Source organism: Monodon monoceros, unplaced genomic scaffold (genome assembly GCF_005190385.1).
Source record: "Monodon monoceros isolate NGI ecotype Baffin Bay Population unplaced genomic scaffold, NGI_Narwhal_1 Super_Scaffold_2, whole genome shotgun sequence".
NCBI lineage: Eukaryota > Metazoa > Chordata > Mammalia > Artiodactyla > Monodontidae > Monodon > Monodon monoceros.
The window spans coordinates 4,316,599-4,333,918 of record NW_021703776.1 but is presented as its reverse complement, the minus strand read 5'-3'; the positions used below and the strand labels follow the sequence as shown (position 1 = coordinate 4,333,918).

The 17,320-nt window shown below is 37.2% G+C and overlaps 1 pseudogene; it reads right to left on the bottom strand.

Moving 5' to 3' along the window:
• Window positions 1–13,867: 13,867 nt before the first annotated feature.
• Window positions 13,868–14,216, bottom strand: LOC114902056 (annotated as a pseudogene).
• Window positions 14,217–17,320: the final 3,104 nt, after the last annotated feature.

Sequence of the window (17,320 nt, the reverse complement as noted above, 5' to 3'; positions counted from 1 at the left end):
ATACATATATATGTGTATATATGTGTATTTATATATCATATAAACATATGTTATATATATTATATGTAATATACATAATTTATATATATTAAATATATAGCATATAACACATATAAATAATATATAATTATATATTGTATAATAATAATTATATGACCATATAATAATAATATAATTATTATTTTATATAATTATTATATAAAATATAGTATAATATAATGCATTATTATTATATTAAAATATATCATAATATAATATATAATATAATAATTATATTTTATAATTATAATATATATAATTATTGTATGTTACAATATATATACATTTTGAAATATGGGCATCTCTATAAGAAATAATTATAATAATATTTATACTAAAGTCATACAAGAGTAGGAAAGAAAGACGGAACAAAATAAAACATATCAATTTTCATAAGAAATATTGTTTCAAAATAGTAAAGAACAAAAGAGAGAGAGAGTGAGAGAGAGGGATAGAGAACAGAACCAGTTATGAACGAGTGAAGTTCTTCCAAGAGTGAATGGAAGTTTCAATATTAAGAAATCTGTTATTTTAATACAGTTAAAATCAAATATACCTAAAGATGCCCAAAGGTCTGTGACAAAATTAAACAAAGATCCCTGATTTAATTTTAAAAAATGTAAATACAATAAATATATTGTATGCACATTGTTAAGGACAAATGGATATGCCCATAACATGAAAGAATATACCTGTTAACCCAAAGCTAGTAATCTGCTTAATGGGGACACATTAAGCAAAGTCCCGTGAAAGTCAGAAAGAAGAACGAAACACTGATGCTGACCACAGCTATTGAATGTTCACTGGAAATTTTAGACAATCAAACTAGAAAAATGAAAGGTATTGGAGTATGAAAATTGCTGAAGATATGAGATTTTTTTGCTTAAAAAGAAATTCAATAAAATGCTAATATTTAGTGAAAAACAGGGTACAAAATTAATGTATTTAAATCTATAGCTTTATCAATAGTAAGGTATCAAACAAATACAAATTATAATTCAACAAAAGATTTTAAAAAAACTACTGAAGGATGAAAGTGAAATAAATTTAAATACATCATTTTGCATAAAAATTTCCTCTTTATAAAGATTAATTTGTAAATTCAATAAAATCCCAATGTAGATAACAAAGGTATCTTAAAATTGGAACTAGAAAATCTTATCCTAAAATCTATATGGAAATATAAGTAGAAGAGAACAGTCAGAGAATTGTGAAAAAGAAGATCAATAACTAGGACTAACTCTATCATCTATGAAGACATATTAGTAAACAAACTGTCAAAAGAGTGTTGTACCCGTGTACAAAAAGAGGCAAAGACCAAACAGATATAGCAAAACTTCAGAATTATACACAATTACTGATAGGAATTTATGGTATGATAATTGTGCATACAAAATCTTTCAGTACAAGACGTAAAGATAACCAGATAGTAATTTGGAAATTAAAACAAAGTGAGATTTATATATCATACCATGTAACAAAATAAATTCTTGACTGCATGAGCAATTTAAATATATAATATGAAGCCATCATATTGAGGAGGAAAATTTGGGAAAACTTCTTTATGACATTGAAATGGGGAAAACTTTTCTACTATGACACACAAGTCCAGAAGCCGTCAAAGAAAATGATGGCCTCATTAAAACAGAAAACATGAAAAAAAAAAAAAACCCACAAACTTTCTATGTGTTAAAAACACTATTGACAAGAGACCTTCAAGATGGCGGAAGAGTAAGATGTGGAGATCATCTTCCTCCCCAACAGATACATCAGAAATACATCTACACGTGGAACAACTCCTACAGAACACCTACTGAACGCTGGCAGAAGACCTCAGACCTCCCAAAAGACAAGAAAGCCCCCCACGTACCTAGGTAGGGCAAAAGAAAAAAGAAAAAACAGAGACAAAAGAATAGGGACGGGACCTGCACCAGTGGGAGGGAGCTGTGAAGGAGGAAAGGTTTCCACACACTAGAAGCCCCTTCGCGGGCGGAGACTGCGGGTGACGGAGGGGGAAAGGTTCGGAGCCGCGGAGGAGGGCACAGCAGCGGGGGTGCGGAGGGCAAAGCGGAGAGATTCCCGCACAGAGGATCGGTGCCGACCGGCACTCACCAGCCCGAGAGGCTTGTCTGCTCACCCGCCGGGGCGGGCGGGGCTGCGAGTTGAGGCTGGGGCTTAGGTCGGAGCGCCGGGAGAGGTCTGGGGTTGGCGGCGTGAACACAGCCTGAAGGGGTTAGTGCACCGCGGCTAGTCGGGAGGGAGTCCGGGGAAAAGTCTGGACCTGCCGAAGAGGCAAGAGACCATTGTTTCGGGGTGCACGAGGAGAGGGGATTCAGTGCACCGCCTAAAAGAGCTCCAGAGACGGGCGCGAGCCGCGGCTATCAGCGCGGACCGCAGAGAAGGGCATGGGACGCTAAGGCTGCTGCTGCCGCCACCAAGAAGCCTGTGTGCGAGCACAGGTCACTAGCCACACCGCCCCTCCCGGGAGCCTGTGCAGCCCGCCACTGCCAGGGTCCCGTGATCCAGGGACACCTTCCCCGGGAGAACGCATGCCGCCTCAGGCTGGTGCAATGTCACGCCGGCTTCTGCCGCGCTGGCTCGCCCCGCATCCGTGCCCCTTCCTCCCTGGGCCTGAGGTCCAGCCTTGCGGGTCTGCAGCCCACCCAGCCACAGGGACAGTGTCACCCCAGGGTGCAGATGCTCAGCTGGACTGCTGGATGCAGCCCCCCGCTGGGGCCTCGGGCAGTCTTCCAGAGCACTAGAGTGCACTCGCCCAAAGCATTGTTTAGCCCTAAGGATGCCTAGCCGGCTGGCCCCTTTGGCTCCCAATATTCAGTACCCTGCTATCCACCTTCTGAGACTCAAGTCTACATATCTGTTCTCATCTTGCAGAACCCTTGTTCTACCCCAGCATGGGACTCTGACATTGCTGCAGCCCCCACACCGGCCAAATCCCCAGAACCCCAGTCCTTATTCTGCAGAGCCCACGCTGAGGTCGTTGATATCAAAACCCTTGCCTCCCCCTGCCTGCCCACTCCTTCGTGCCTCTCTTTCCTTTTCAGGAAGGCATACTTCATTTCTATATACTGAAAACAAACAAGGGGAAAGGAAAATAAAAGATGCAATACCATTTACAATTGACCCAAAGAATACAAAGTGCTTAAGTACATATGCCATTGACATATATACACTACCAAACGTAAAATAGATAGCTAGTGGGAAGCAGCTGCATAGCACAAGGAGATCGGCTGGGTGCTTTGTGACCACCTAGAAGGGTGGGATAGGGAGTGTGGGAGGGAGATGCAAGAGGGAGGAGATATGGGGATATATTTATATGTATAGCTGATTCACTTTGTTGTACAGCAGCAACTAACACACCAGTGCAAAGCAATTATGCTCCAATAAAGATGTTAAAAAAAAAAAAAAGAAAAAACACCATTGACAATATTAAGATAAAATGGCAAACTAAGGGGAAAATATGTTCAAATATATCACCAAGAGATGATTCCTGTTTAAAATATTAAGAGTTCTAGGGAATCATCAGGAAAACAAATGCTCCAAAAGAAGATCAAGAAAAATACATGAAAACAGCTCACAAAGAGGTAAATAGCCATGATATTTAAATATGATATGATACTGATCTTACTACATAATAAGAGAGATGCACATTATGCTCACTCAAGGATATAAAGTGGAAGGTAAAATTGAAATATGTTGTTATGTGGTCAACAAATATTCTTATGCTTTGTTGGGGATGTAAAGTTTGGCATAATACCTGTAGAGAATGAGGGGATCAAAATTATAGGTTAATTTAATCTTTAGCTTAATAATCTAACACTTAGGAATTGACTTGGCGGAAATACATTAACGCAAAGAAAATGACATTTTGTTTAAGATCATTCCTTCACAACCTATTCTAATGGCAAAAGTTGGAAACAAAATATCTATCAAGCATTGATAGGTTAAACATTTTTTGTTCAGCCTTACAATAGAATAGGAGAATATGAAAGGTACAGTAAGGTTATGGAAACTCTCCTTGTAATGTGTGTTCTTGTTCACGTGTGTGTGTGTGTGTGTGTACCATGTTATAAATAAAAGGGTGTGAGTGTGAGCATATGTGGTACTGTGGGAGCTTTGTGAAGAATGCATTACAAGGAGGTGAGAGCAATCTGATTGGGACTCAGAATTGATTACTGAATTGAACAACACAGAAGTCATTTGGGAATATTATCACAAGAGGTTTCACTTGGTTATTTCAAAGCTTTAAGTGTAATGGCTTCAAGAGAAGTGAGGGAGAGGAATTACAGAAAACTGGTTAGACAGTCCTTGAGAGGAAACTGGCCAGAAAAAGAAGGAGAAAATGGGGCAGGGGCTGGAGAAGGAGGTGTGGACAAGACAGAGATTTTTATTTCATAAAAGACGTTTACATGCTGAAAGAAATGAATCAGTAGACAGAAAGAAAAGTGGTGATGCAAGAGAGAAAGCTATCTATGTTTGGAGCAATGCCCTTGAGTCGGGGAGCTAGAATGTTACCACTAGATATCATTCCGCTGAGTGGACTGGAGTGGAGAGGTTGGTCTTAGATTGGAACATTAGTAGCTCTCCTGAAGAAGCAGGAGGGAAGGCCAAGTTGATGAGCTCATATGCCTGTAGTGGATGATGGTGTGGTGGAAACTGTGGATTCCTTTTGTAATTGCTTCTGCTTTCTTGGTGTGATAAAACGTACAGTTTGCATCAAGAGGAGGAAATGAAGCAGAGAGCTTATCACTATTATTTTGCTTCTTTCTGTACCGATTTATGGAAAATACACTTGAATTTTAATAAAAAGAAGATTTTCAATGAGAGAAAATAAGTCTAAAGATTTTCAATGTGAGAATTACATTCTGAAAAAATCTGGTATGGTTAGGTAATTGACATTTATTTTTAAACAAATTATCAGGATTTATCCTCACAAACCCTTCCACTGGCCCTAATTGTTTACTTATTTTTAAATAAATGAAACCCACACATCAATATAATTCTATTTCAATTAATAGCCCACCATTCTTGTTAAGCTTTTACACTTAAAATAGTTAAAACATCTTTCAAGTTATCTTTACTGAGCCTATTAATAAAAGAAACTGTCAGTGTGCTGTGTTCCATTCTTCTTTCCATGTGGCAGATTCTCAACAGTAGACAGAGTTGTATAATATTTGAGAAGCTCTCTCTCTCCCTCTCCATTTCTGCATTCCTTTCCCTTCTCTCCCTCTGTGTCTATCTCCCCAGTTTAATATTTCTTAATCTTTCAGCAAACAAGCTCTTCTCTAGCCAAGGTAGACCCTTAGTTAAGAACCATATCTCAAATAGCATATTACACAGAACACAAACTTGAATCCTCTGCGTCTTACTGAATACAGTTCTCACAATGGTGTGAGAACATCTTAGCAAACATTGTTTTTCCTTCAAGAATGCGTGTTCACGTGGACTCCGGAAAGGCACACAAACATCACCAGTGTAAAACATCATTAATGTAAAACATGATGGAGGGGAAACTGGATTTTGCTTAAAGTTTAACCAACTTAGCTAAAGAACTTAGGGAAAAATTAAATCTCAAAGTGGAAAATAATTTTATCTGAGCACTACCCTTATTAATTGATTTTATTGCATTTAATTTTACTTGATATTGAAATTAAATGTAAGAATTTCCTAGAAGACAATCTCTGACTGAGAATATTAGCTATTTTTACAAACCTTGTACTGTAAATTTGAGTTCAAAATTTAGAATATGTGATTTTGGTCTCTCTAAGTAATACAGGTAAAGCCCACTTTTTGAAAGTTTGCTTTATACCACCTCACTTTTATGAAAGACCTACTTTTATTAAAGTACCTGTTTTTGCTAAGGAGAATAAATCCAAAGAGGATTTCACTTTTATGAAAAAAGGTGAAAATAGCATTGTTCAGCTTTTGATGTGAAGCTGACACCTAGAGCAGCCAAGCTCCTTCCCTGGGAACTACACTCAGCATCTCAATATCCAGCCACCATTGCTTTGAATTGTGTGAGCATCTCTGCTTTATCTGAACTTATTTTGTGCATCCATTAGCAAAACGTGTCCTAAGGGAACTGCTTCTTTGCTTTACATCATTTGGGTTCACGAAAGTTCTCCCAGGAACACCCTACTTTCTGATCGCAGGGGAAACCTGTATGTTCAGTATTCTAGTTTTTAAAATACCAAAGAATTTGAAACAGCATTTTAATTTAGAACTTAAAAACAATCAATGATTAAGAGTTAAATAAATACAATCTGAATTTCATTTTTCTATTTTGTATATTTCAATTTAGTTTCTATACGAATGAATGCATTTCAAATGTGTCCATTTTTTTTTTTCATTCTCAAATATCAGCATTGTTCTTTTGAAAATATAAAATAGCTTCTGGAACTTTTAGTCTATTGAGATAATGCTCAGTCTGACTCTCCATATTGTTTTTGACTATGTCACATATTATCTGTGTCATTTAGCAATCAAGTTGTGAACATAAGGGCTGTCTCCACAAAGATAAGAATTATTATGGGTTATTTTAGTTTTTTCTACATTTTCAGAGTGCCCAGAATCTTGCCTTACTTTCTTTGCCATCTTAACTACCTTTTACTTGCTTTATCATAGGCCCAATAACCATTTGGGTTTGCTTCTTGTTTTACTCCACTAGTATACTAACACTTTTTTTCAACTGAAAAGTGTTTTATTTTTAATTGAAATATAGTTAGTTTCCAATGTTGTGTTAGTTTCAGGTGTATGGCAAAGTTATTCATATATATATATATATATATATGTATGTATATATATATGTGTGTGTGTATATATATAGTATAATTATCTCTAGGTCCATCCATGTTGCTGCAAAGGGCATTATTTCACTCTTTTTTATGGCTGAGTAATATTCCATTGTGTATATGTACCACATCTTTATCCATTCATCTGTAGATGGACATTTAGGTTGCTTCCATGTCATGACTATTGTAATTAGGACTGCAATGAAGTCAACTGAAAAGTTTTAAATAATGCCCTGAGAACATATTCTGGACTTGCCTGCCTGCTTATATGAAGAATATAACGATTCATATAAAGAAAGGGGACCGGAACATAAGGCACAAGTAGCATATATTCTGCTCACATGACCTAGCAGAAATCCCCTAGATACTTCCTAGCTGATACGATGAAAAGCCTTTGACTTAAAAAGAAACTAAGAGTTCATTTAATCCACCCAGAAGTAGCAATAGTTTGTATTTACATAAAGATGCTCCCAGCTCCCCACATCTTTTTTCCAGGGACACATCCAACGCTTCCTCTCCTCAAGAGACTAATTTTTACCAAGAGGGAAGCAGAGAGATAGGTATACGAGGGTGCCACCCCACTGAATTCATCCCAATGGTCCCTGAGCGTTCACCGAGCTTAGGCGCCTCCTTACTAATCCAGTCAGTTTGTGTTTGCATTTGAGCAATTAGATACATCATCAAAAAGAACATAGGGTAATAAATAGATCCTTACAAGGCAATCACAGTGTATACAAGAGAGTAGAGAAAGAAAGACAAATACATTGCGAAACTGAGCAATGATCTGGGGGCATAGTCACCTCTGGTGCAAAGAGCCAAATCTCAAATCTAGTCCACTGAGTTTGAATTCCTACTAGTCACTTACCCTTTACTCTTTTTTTTTTTTTTTTTTGCGGTACACGGGCCTCTCACTGTTGTGGCCTCTCCCGTTGCAGAGCACAGGCTCCGGACGCGCAGGCTCAGCGGCCATGGCTCACGGGCCTAGCCGCTCCGCGGCATGTGGGATCTTCCCGGACCGGGGCACGAACCCATGTCCCCTGCATCGGCAGGCGGACTCTCAACCACTGCGCCACCAGGGAAGCCCTTACCCTTTACTCTTGCGCAAGTTTCTTAACCTGTCTCAGAATCACTTTCCTTCTCTATAAAGTGAGGAAGTTAATAAATACTGGTTTTGAGTGTTAAATAATTGTTTGTAAAAGTTTAGCACATTGTTAAAAAAAAAAGCTACTCAATAAAATACCACTTTGCTTTTTAATTCAAGGTTATTCATTGTGTCTGAAGTAAAGCTAAAATTATGCAGTGCCCCTGATAATGATGAACTTCTCATTACACACAAAAAAATATTGACAAAAACTATGTAGAAATACATGTGTCAACTGGAGCACAAACTCTGTAAGAAGAGTAATTTGGGCTCATGCTGTATCCCCAGCACTCAGCCCTAACAAACACACAGTAGGGGCTCAATAAATATTTATGGTCTAAATGAAAGACTTTGCCTATGTAAAGGATCCACCAGTTTGTCTTTGGCATTGGTACAGATACAAATTGGTATCTGCTCAAGCAAAGAGCTTTCAGAGACAAATTAAGCAAGTACATAGATTTGTCATTAAGAACTCTGCCAAGACAGGGACTAAAGGAATCCTTGGGTTGAACAGAGCGGAGGGTTGTAGGGATTATATGCCACAGAAATAAATTGCATTTACATCCCTAAAGAGACTAAGGCCAGCTGTTAGTCCTGGTTGCAACAAGAAATACCACTGCATTCTCTCTACATCAGGGATCTGCAGCGACACATTTCTCCCTCTCTGTCTCTGTCTGTTTTTCTCTCCTCCCTCAACTTTCCTCCATCTCCTTCCCTTTCCCTTCCCTCCCTCCCCCTTCCTTCCTTTCTTTGTTTTTCCTTTCCTCCCTTCCTCTCTCCCTCCCTCCCTCCCTTCCTCCCTCTTTCCCTTCCTTCCTTCCTTCCTTCCTTCCTCCCTAATTATAGTTTCCAGAGCTATAAGGTGTTGGGGGAACCAAGAGAGTGTGGCTGCCATAGCTGCTTTGGTGTTAGTGAAACTAGGAAACAGAAAATCCAAAAAGACCCTAAAGCACACCCAGGGAGGAAGTTTTCTGCATGTAGCAATATAATTTGTGTCAGTTGTCCTAAGATACTTAACTAGACAAAACAGACTCTACCCTACAGGATAAGGCTTCCCAACTACAAGGGGAAAAAACAGGTAAGCAAATAAATACATAAAGAGCTAATCTGTATGCTGGCTAAAAATTTAGAGAGGTTTCTTTCTGAAGCATCAAGAGAACTCACGCAAACAGGCTTTATATTGTCATCTTCTGAGCTTCTATAAGAAAGGGTATTCTTAGTGTTTTAATCAGGAAAAATCTACAAAATTATGTGCCTATAACATAGTTTCTCTTCTAAATTTTTGTAATAAATAAAAAATAGAAAGTATAATAGATTTATTCTAAGATTTATATAATCATGTAAGCTCTCCCTTAAGTACATAAGTTTTAAGTTTCTTCATTTAATATACATTCTTGATTTCTCATGTAGACAATTCCATGAAATATATACTTCTTTTAAGGACTTTAAAATAATCATTATATATTTTTTATAATATATATTTATTTTTTATAAATATATTTTATATAAATATATATTATTTCATAATACATAATATAGAATATATAACATGTATATAGTGTATTAATATTAAAATGCATTATATACAACATATAAGATAATATATATGATATAATATATAAAATGATACCTATATTAATATATATTATATTATATATACATAATATATAATACGTATTATATATATTATATATTTTAAATTATACATAATATGTATTATATAATGTATATATAATACATAATATAGGCATAATATACTATATACATATATAATATACATACATATAATATATGTATATTATATACATATATACATATAGTATATACATACATATATAAAATATTATCTATGTATTTATATTATATGCATTTATATATATATTATGTGTATATCAATATATATTTGTATATTATGATATATAACATATTTATATATATTTCATATTATATTATGTATTATTTATATATAATATAACATTATATTAATAATTATTATTATATAATGACATTATATTATATTACATTAAAATAATTATTATATTATTATATTATATTATAATGAAAATTAGAAAATCAATCTTTAATAATGGAGATTAAGGATAAAAGGAAAGTTAAAATCTGTCAAAATGGTCTGGTTTTTAAAAATTTGTTTAAAATCCTCTTCTAAAACATTTGGTCCTGCTGCTCCTTTTATGAAATAGATCTTAGAATATAGGTTGATTTACAGGATGAATTTATATACATTCATTTTTTTTGAGGTAATTGCAGACTTACATGCATTTTTAAAATTAGTTTCCTATTGCTGATGTTACCAACTATCACAAACTTCCTAGTTTAAAACAACACAAAACTTACCATTCTACAGGTTTGGAAATTAAAAGGTCAAAATGTATCTTGCAGGGTTTAAATTAGTCTATTCTGTCTATGATTAGTATAGCTAGCCAAGTTCTCTTCTGGTTACTACTTACATGAAATATCTTTTTCCAACCTTTCATTTTCAACCTATTTGTGTCTTTATATCTAAATTCAATCTCTTGTAGACAGAATATATTTAGATCTTTTTTTTTCAATTTATTCTGTTAATATCTGCTTTTTTATTGGAAAGTTTAATTCATTTACATTTGAAGTATTTACTGATAAAGAAGAGCTTACTTCTGTCATTATGCCATTTGTTTTCTGTATGTCTTACAGTGATTTTGTCCCTCATTTCTACCATTCCTGCCTACTTTTGTGGTTGATTTCTTCTGTAATGACATGTTTTGATTCCCTTATTATTTCCTTTAGTGTATATTCTGTAAAATTGTTTTGGTTACCATGGGGATTACATATAATATCCTGAAGTTATTACACTCTTATTTGAGTTGGCAGCAATAACATATTACAGTTAGAATAACTTTAAAAAAGTAGTAGTAACAGATGTTAGTCTAAGGTATGATGTTCTGTGGGACTTTCTGTGAATCAACAGTACAGATGACAATTCATTTTAATGTTCTTACACAGTGTCCATGTGCAACAAGTTATGATTCAGCTGCCTTAACTTCTGGGTGCATGTTTCTTCCATGACTAATCATCTCTTCTACATCATATCAAAAATTTTTCATTTGAACAAACGGGGAAAACGTTGTTCTTCAGAATATAGAAAAATATAATGTGATAAAACAGATCTTTTCAACCTAAAAATTGTCATAGTTTTCTCCTTCCGTATGATTACATTTTGATGTCAAACACAAATTATTTCAACAAAACAGAAAGAAGAAGACGGTTGTACACTGTTGGGAGATAAATCTCTCGTTTTCTCAGAGCATTGGTTGCCTTTTGCTCAACACTATATTTTCAAGAGTATTTGTATAGTGGAGAGCTTTAGAAGATAGAGATAGTGTCTTCCCCAGAGCAAAGGATAAGCATGAATAATGTCTAATATAATAAAGTTGACGTCTTCCTCCAAAGTGAAGGGTAGGCATGCTTAGTTCCCATAACAAATAATTCCAGTTGTTCTCCTGTAATATAATTTACTGTGGGTGAAGATGTCACTTGCTGTTCTTTATGTCACTGTGGGAGTGGGGGCTGGAAAAACCAGTGCAAAGCAAAGAAAATATCTGGTGTTCTGGCTGTCACCATTGCAGTAATAAAATCATTTGTCTCTGATACAGAACTCTTGTTTCTTCTAATAGCACCAATAAAACTGTGGCAGTTAATTTGTTAGCTTGAAAACAATGTAAAACATCAAGGCTTTCATAGGTCTTGACCCTTTTGTCAATAGAGGGTGGTACTGAGAGAAACACGACTTCCTGGATAAGGAAGGATGAGCATCCAGTGGACATTTTCATAGAATTTGAGGAAAGTCCATGGGAATCAATAGAAACAATGTAACCAAATTTTATGCCAAACTGGGTAATAAGTGATTCTCCCCTTATCGCCTCTTAATAAGAAAGAATGAGGAAGTGCTTGGAGCTAAACACAGGGGAATAGGTGCAAAGACAGCTGTCCTAACTTTCTCCTGGTTATTGTTCACCTACTCCTGGCAGGAGGACTTTATTACCAAGCTGGCAGACAGACTCAGACTTGTCTTTATGTAACAATTAGTGCTGAGAATTGCCCTGTGTGGGCAGTAGGTTCAGACTTCTTCCAGACAACAGTTTCTGAAATGCATACCACACTGAGCTTTTAAAAAAAACAAAATAAAAAGAAAAAAAAATGTTGTGGGGGAGTGGATTTCAGTAGAAATCAAGCAAATTGTTAGAACCTTGGTTCGCGGTTTGTTGACCTGGGAAATGATGGGCCAGGTCACAATGCTTGTTAAGGAAGAATGGCAATGCACGGGGCCATCTTCAGCGCTTTCTCCCATCCATCTTACAACCCTTAGATCTATTCAGATAAGAGATCAATAATTCTCAAAGTTTTGTTATTGTTGCTGACGTTGCAGTGGGTTTCAACTGTAAGGGAGTTTGACCACTGCAGTGTGATTTTCCTGAAACAGACACTCAGCTGTGGGAAACCATACGTGAAGAAATGACTAGTCCTACTTGTTTACTTTATTATGATGCCTGTGCTTTAGATGTCAATCCAAAAATTTATTTTCAATACCCATGTCAAGGAGTTTTTTCTTGTTTTATCCTAGGAGTTTTATGCTTTCAGGTCTTACATTTTAGTCTTTGATCCATTTCAAGTTCATTTATGTAAGTGGTATAAGATAGGGTCTAATTCCATTCTTTTGCATGTGAATATCCAATTTTACCAGCACCATTTTATCAAAGAGGCTGCCTTTTCTCCACTGAGTATTCTTGGATCCCTTGCCAAATAATAGCTGACCTTATATGCATGGGCTTATTTCTGCACTCTTGATTCTGTTCCATTGATCTATGTGTCTAGCTTTATGTCAGTACGATATTATCTTGATTACTATAGCTGTATAATATAGCTTGGAATCAGAAAGTGTGGTACTGCCAGGTTTGTTCTTCTTTCTCAGGATTGCTTTGACTATTTGGGGATGCCAACTAGTTCTGAGCTCCCTGAATCTTAAGATGGGAAGGGAAGTAAAAAGACAGTTTTCAAATTCCTCACTCCATCTGTCCTTCAGCTTAAAGTCTATTTCAGTGTTTACAAATTCCAGGCTTCTTCCCCTCAAAGGCATTCTGGTCTAGCCAGAGGCAGACAGAGGCAATGGAAACCACATGCAGTTTGATTTCATACTGATAGGTTGAGATCCCCGCTCTGACCTCACTGGCTACCTAAATGCTCACATGGCTCAGTTGGTTTACTAGAAAAGAGCAACGAACAGCAACGTAAGTATAAGTAAGCATTTAAGTATTTTATTTTATTTTTTTAACATGAAGGCAGCTACTTGATTTTGAACAAGAACATGGCATAATCAAGCAAGGGTCCCCCTAACACACCAGCTCATCCCCCACGGCACCTCCACCCAGCTTCCTCCGTGTTTTGGGAGAAAAGCATCTTCTCTCTGCCCAGTCCTGTCATCCACAGTCACTCCTCTGCACAAAGCAGGCATGGCCTCGCCTAGTATCCGCTTAACGTCCAAGAATCAGGTCCAGATGCGGGCAACCAAGTGGCTCCGTTTGGGGAGCTGAAACTCACCAGGTCACAGCTGAAGCCACGAGCTGACACAGGGCCACTGACCACTGATCCTGAATTGGAGAAAATGAGCGGATTTGCCCAGATTTCCACAGGTGTTTCCATGTACAAACCGGTTCTATAGCTACTTCCATTAAAACGTATTCTGATCAAATAACCTTGCAGAGGAAAGCTCACCTAGCCTCAAGTCTACAACACAAAAGCAAGGAGAATACGACAGATTTTCTGCTGCCATCACGTCCCGGACCTTCACAAGGAGGGCCAGGGTGCGCGATGCCCCAGGGCACCGCTAGGCCGTCTGCGACAGAAACTCCAGGTACTGCCCAGGGGCCTCGAAGTGGTCAGCCAGCCGGTTAAACGCGGGCCACACAGGGTCTCCCACAAACAGCCGCATGGCCTTCAGGTAGTTCTTCTCGTCCAGCATGAAGCGGTGGTATATGCTGGCGAGGAGAAGTCATGTCTCCTTTCTCCCTGAAGATCCGGATCCACCTGTCCTCTTTATCCCTCACGTCGAGGTACCCACTGGCGTCCAGGATGCAGCGAATCTCGTCACCCAGGTGTAAATGCTCCTCGTAAAACATCTTAATCTTTTATTCATAATTTGGTACTTTGTCTTTGCATATGGTTATTATATCCATTCAGGAGTAGTTTCTCTCTTTTTGGATCTTTTCTAATTCCGACAGGGCACGCGGGCTGCGCATGGTGGAGCCACCGCGGGTTGTCGGCTGACTCAACCAAGTACCAGGACTGCACCACGGTCGGGCCGGGGATGCCGCGCCTGACCCCGGACCTGCTCGGGCCGGTCTGACCCTGGGACCCGCGCAGGCCCCCCCGACCCAACGTACTATTTCAATATTATGTGAACAATAGCTAATAATAGTAAGCCTAAGTATTTATTGATTATTATGTGTGAAGTACTGTGTCAAGCATGCATTGCACCTTAGGAGATCAGTAGACTATTTCCTCAATTTTGTATTTTAATCATTTAAGTAACTTTTTAAGGTAAGAGGATAATTTTGGGGGGATAGCATGGACTTGAGTTACGGGTCCGTCGAGACGTGGAGCGCCTCTGTGCCCTGCCTCTCACAGGGCATTTGACACAGGTGTTTGAGACATGGCATCTTCACCTCCTTCCTGCCCTTCAAGATACTTTGACTTAACTCTGAAATACATCAAATCAGAAGAACATTATGCTACTTTTTTTCACAGTATTATCTGAACAGAAAAATGAGATATTATGTCCAAGTCTGTAAAGGTGTCTGATTTTGTTTTTAAATTTTCTCTTAAAGAAAGTATTGTTTTTGTTGTCTATTACCCATATACATGGATCCAATAACACTATCCTTTCAGAAGATACTTATATTTCCTGATAAGGTAATGTTCTTCCCTATGACTCAAAAAACGCTGAATAATATTGATGGTTATCTCTAATATTACCTATTAACCCTAAGTAAGATAAACTTATACATTGACAAAAGCCATAGACTTCACATCAAGCATACAGAACTGAGAAATACCGTCTTTGAATTGAAAACATGGTTCTCTCTTTAGCTCTGTGTGCATGCATGCGTGTGTGTGTAAATTTAATGAACCGAAAAAACGCTCCCATCCTAGGCATGCTCCCCTAACCTTTTATAGGTGCTGTGTTGGTGTCTTCTATTATTCATTTAACATAACATGGGTTATCTTCCTTATGAGCACAGGCTTTAAAGCACTGCACTGAACCTTGACATGTTGACACTGACACATGACTTGTGCCTCAAAATGTCCAGTAACAGAGAAATGCACCCAAATATCTCAAGGACATCACATAAAGAAGATTAAGTGATTCTTTTTGGTTAGTTTTGGAAGAGAAGAATGTAATGAACAAAGACATTCAAAACATTAAAGAGTCAAGGAATTTCTAGTACAAGGTGCTAGAGGAACTAAGCCATGCAACATGACACTGTGCTTTAGAACGTAAAGCCCAGCACCCAGTCAGGCAGGTGGGGAAAATTTGGTTGGGGCCCTCCAGAAAATTTAGAGGTTGTCCCTGTGTCATGAATAAACAGCTTCACTTTTTTACATTCCTGGAGAATAGCCATGGGTTTCTAGCACAGTTTGGCAGCTAAGAATAGTACAAAAAGATTCATTTTCACAAGTCCACTTGGATTTTTTTCAGCATCAGTGATTTCTGCAATCCTGTGGAATCCTAATGCTGATTCCGACAGCAGTTATGCAGGTAGCTAGGATGAATTTCCTCCAAGGGAGGGAGTCACTGAGTGATATGAGATACACGTCACTTTTCCTTAATTTATCATATACATGCATATACTAATCCTTTAGTGAATGCATTTGCAGTGTTAATGATAAAGGGAATACAAAAATGAGGTTGATAGGATGGAAGTTTTAAAGTGTGCTGTTTTGTGAAAAGGAAGTGCATTCAAACAGGGGACTGCTATTTTATACTCCCTTTGGTTCATAACGGTCACTCACTGACTTATCTCTTCCCAGGTTTCTTCTAATATCAAACTGAAGCCACAGGACACCACTTCACTGGCCAATGAGAATTCTCTCATATTAGTTGTGTGTGCTTAGATGTGTATAATTACATACTTCTTATCATAATAATATCAACTTGGGAAATTTTATGGGAAACTTTACTAAGAAAATAAAGAACGACTTTGATACTCAAGCTTCCTGGTCTAAGGCTATATCCTAAGTAATCAGATAAATGCACAAATATGTGTTTGGGATGTCTAACACAAGAACGGTAAATGGATAAAATGAAATGCTAAATAGGCATAAAATACAATTGTATGCAGCAATACTTACAGGAAATGAATCAACAATGTACTGAAAGGTAAGAAAGGTAGTCTATAAATTATTATGTATTGAGACTCTATAATTGTTAAAATTATATATGTATATACATATATAGTGATAGAGATTGAAAAAAAAATACTCACCGAAATGTTAAGAGTTGGTAATAGAATTATGGATGATTTTTAAAAGTTCTCCATTACACATTTAATGTACTGTTAGAATTATAATAAGAATACATTAGCTTTGTAATCAAAAAATTAGAACTATTTTCATTTTCCAAAGCCAAAAATTAAAGAAAATAAAAGTAAATAGGTATAAAAAGATAACCACTGAGTAAAAATTATGATCTTTAGAGTCAAAGACATCAAAATCTCTTCTCAAGTTGAACTAATACCCACAGATATTGATGTCATTTCCACGGTGTTTCTGGTTTTATATAAAGTACTTGTACAAGGATGAATTGAAATTGTGTATATGGGTTTTCTAACATGAACTTGGGAAACAGAGCATTGTTCCCTTATTTACCTGCCATGTGGGATCCTGATCTGTACTTTTAAGCCTGAAAACCTCTCACTATGGTGATGACCAGTCTCCTCACCTCCTCCCAAGTCCAGATGACAATTCTGGGTCTTCTGGCCTTTCCTGATTACCCCTGTTCCTATTATCTTTGGAGACAAACTTTCATAACCACCCTAAGCGGTCCACGCTTGAACTTGATGTCACATTTGACCATGACTTCCAACGTACCTAAGAACTCAGAGGGTCTTGAGCTTGCGCTCAAGTTCTTGTGAAACAAGAACTCAGACAAAGGTTTCCAAAAAGAATGGAGCTTTCCAGAGAATCAGGAACAAAAGTAAAAGTAAAATTCCAAAATGAGGATCAGTTATGCACATATTTAATCATAATTTTGGACCATTTTCCAGGGTCTGGAGAACAG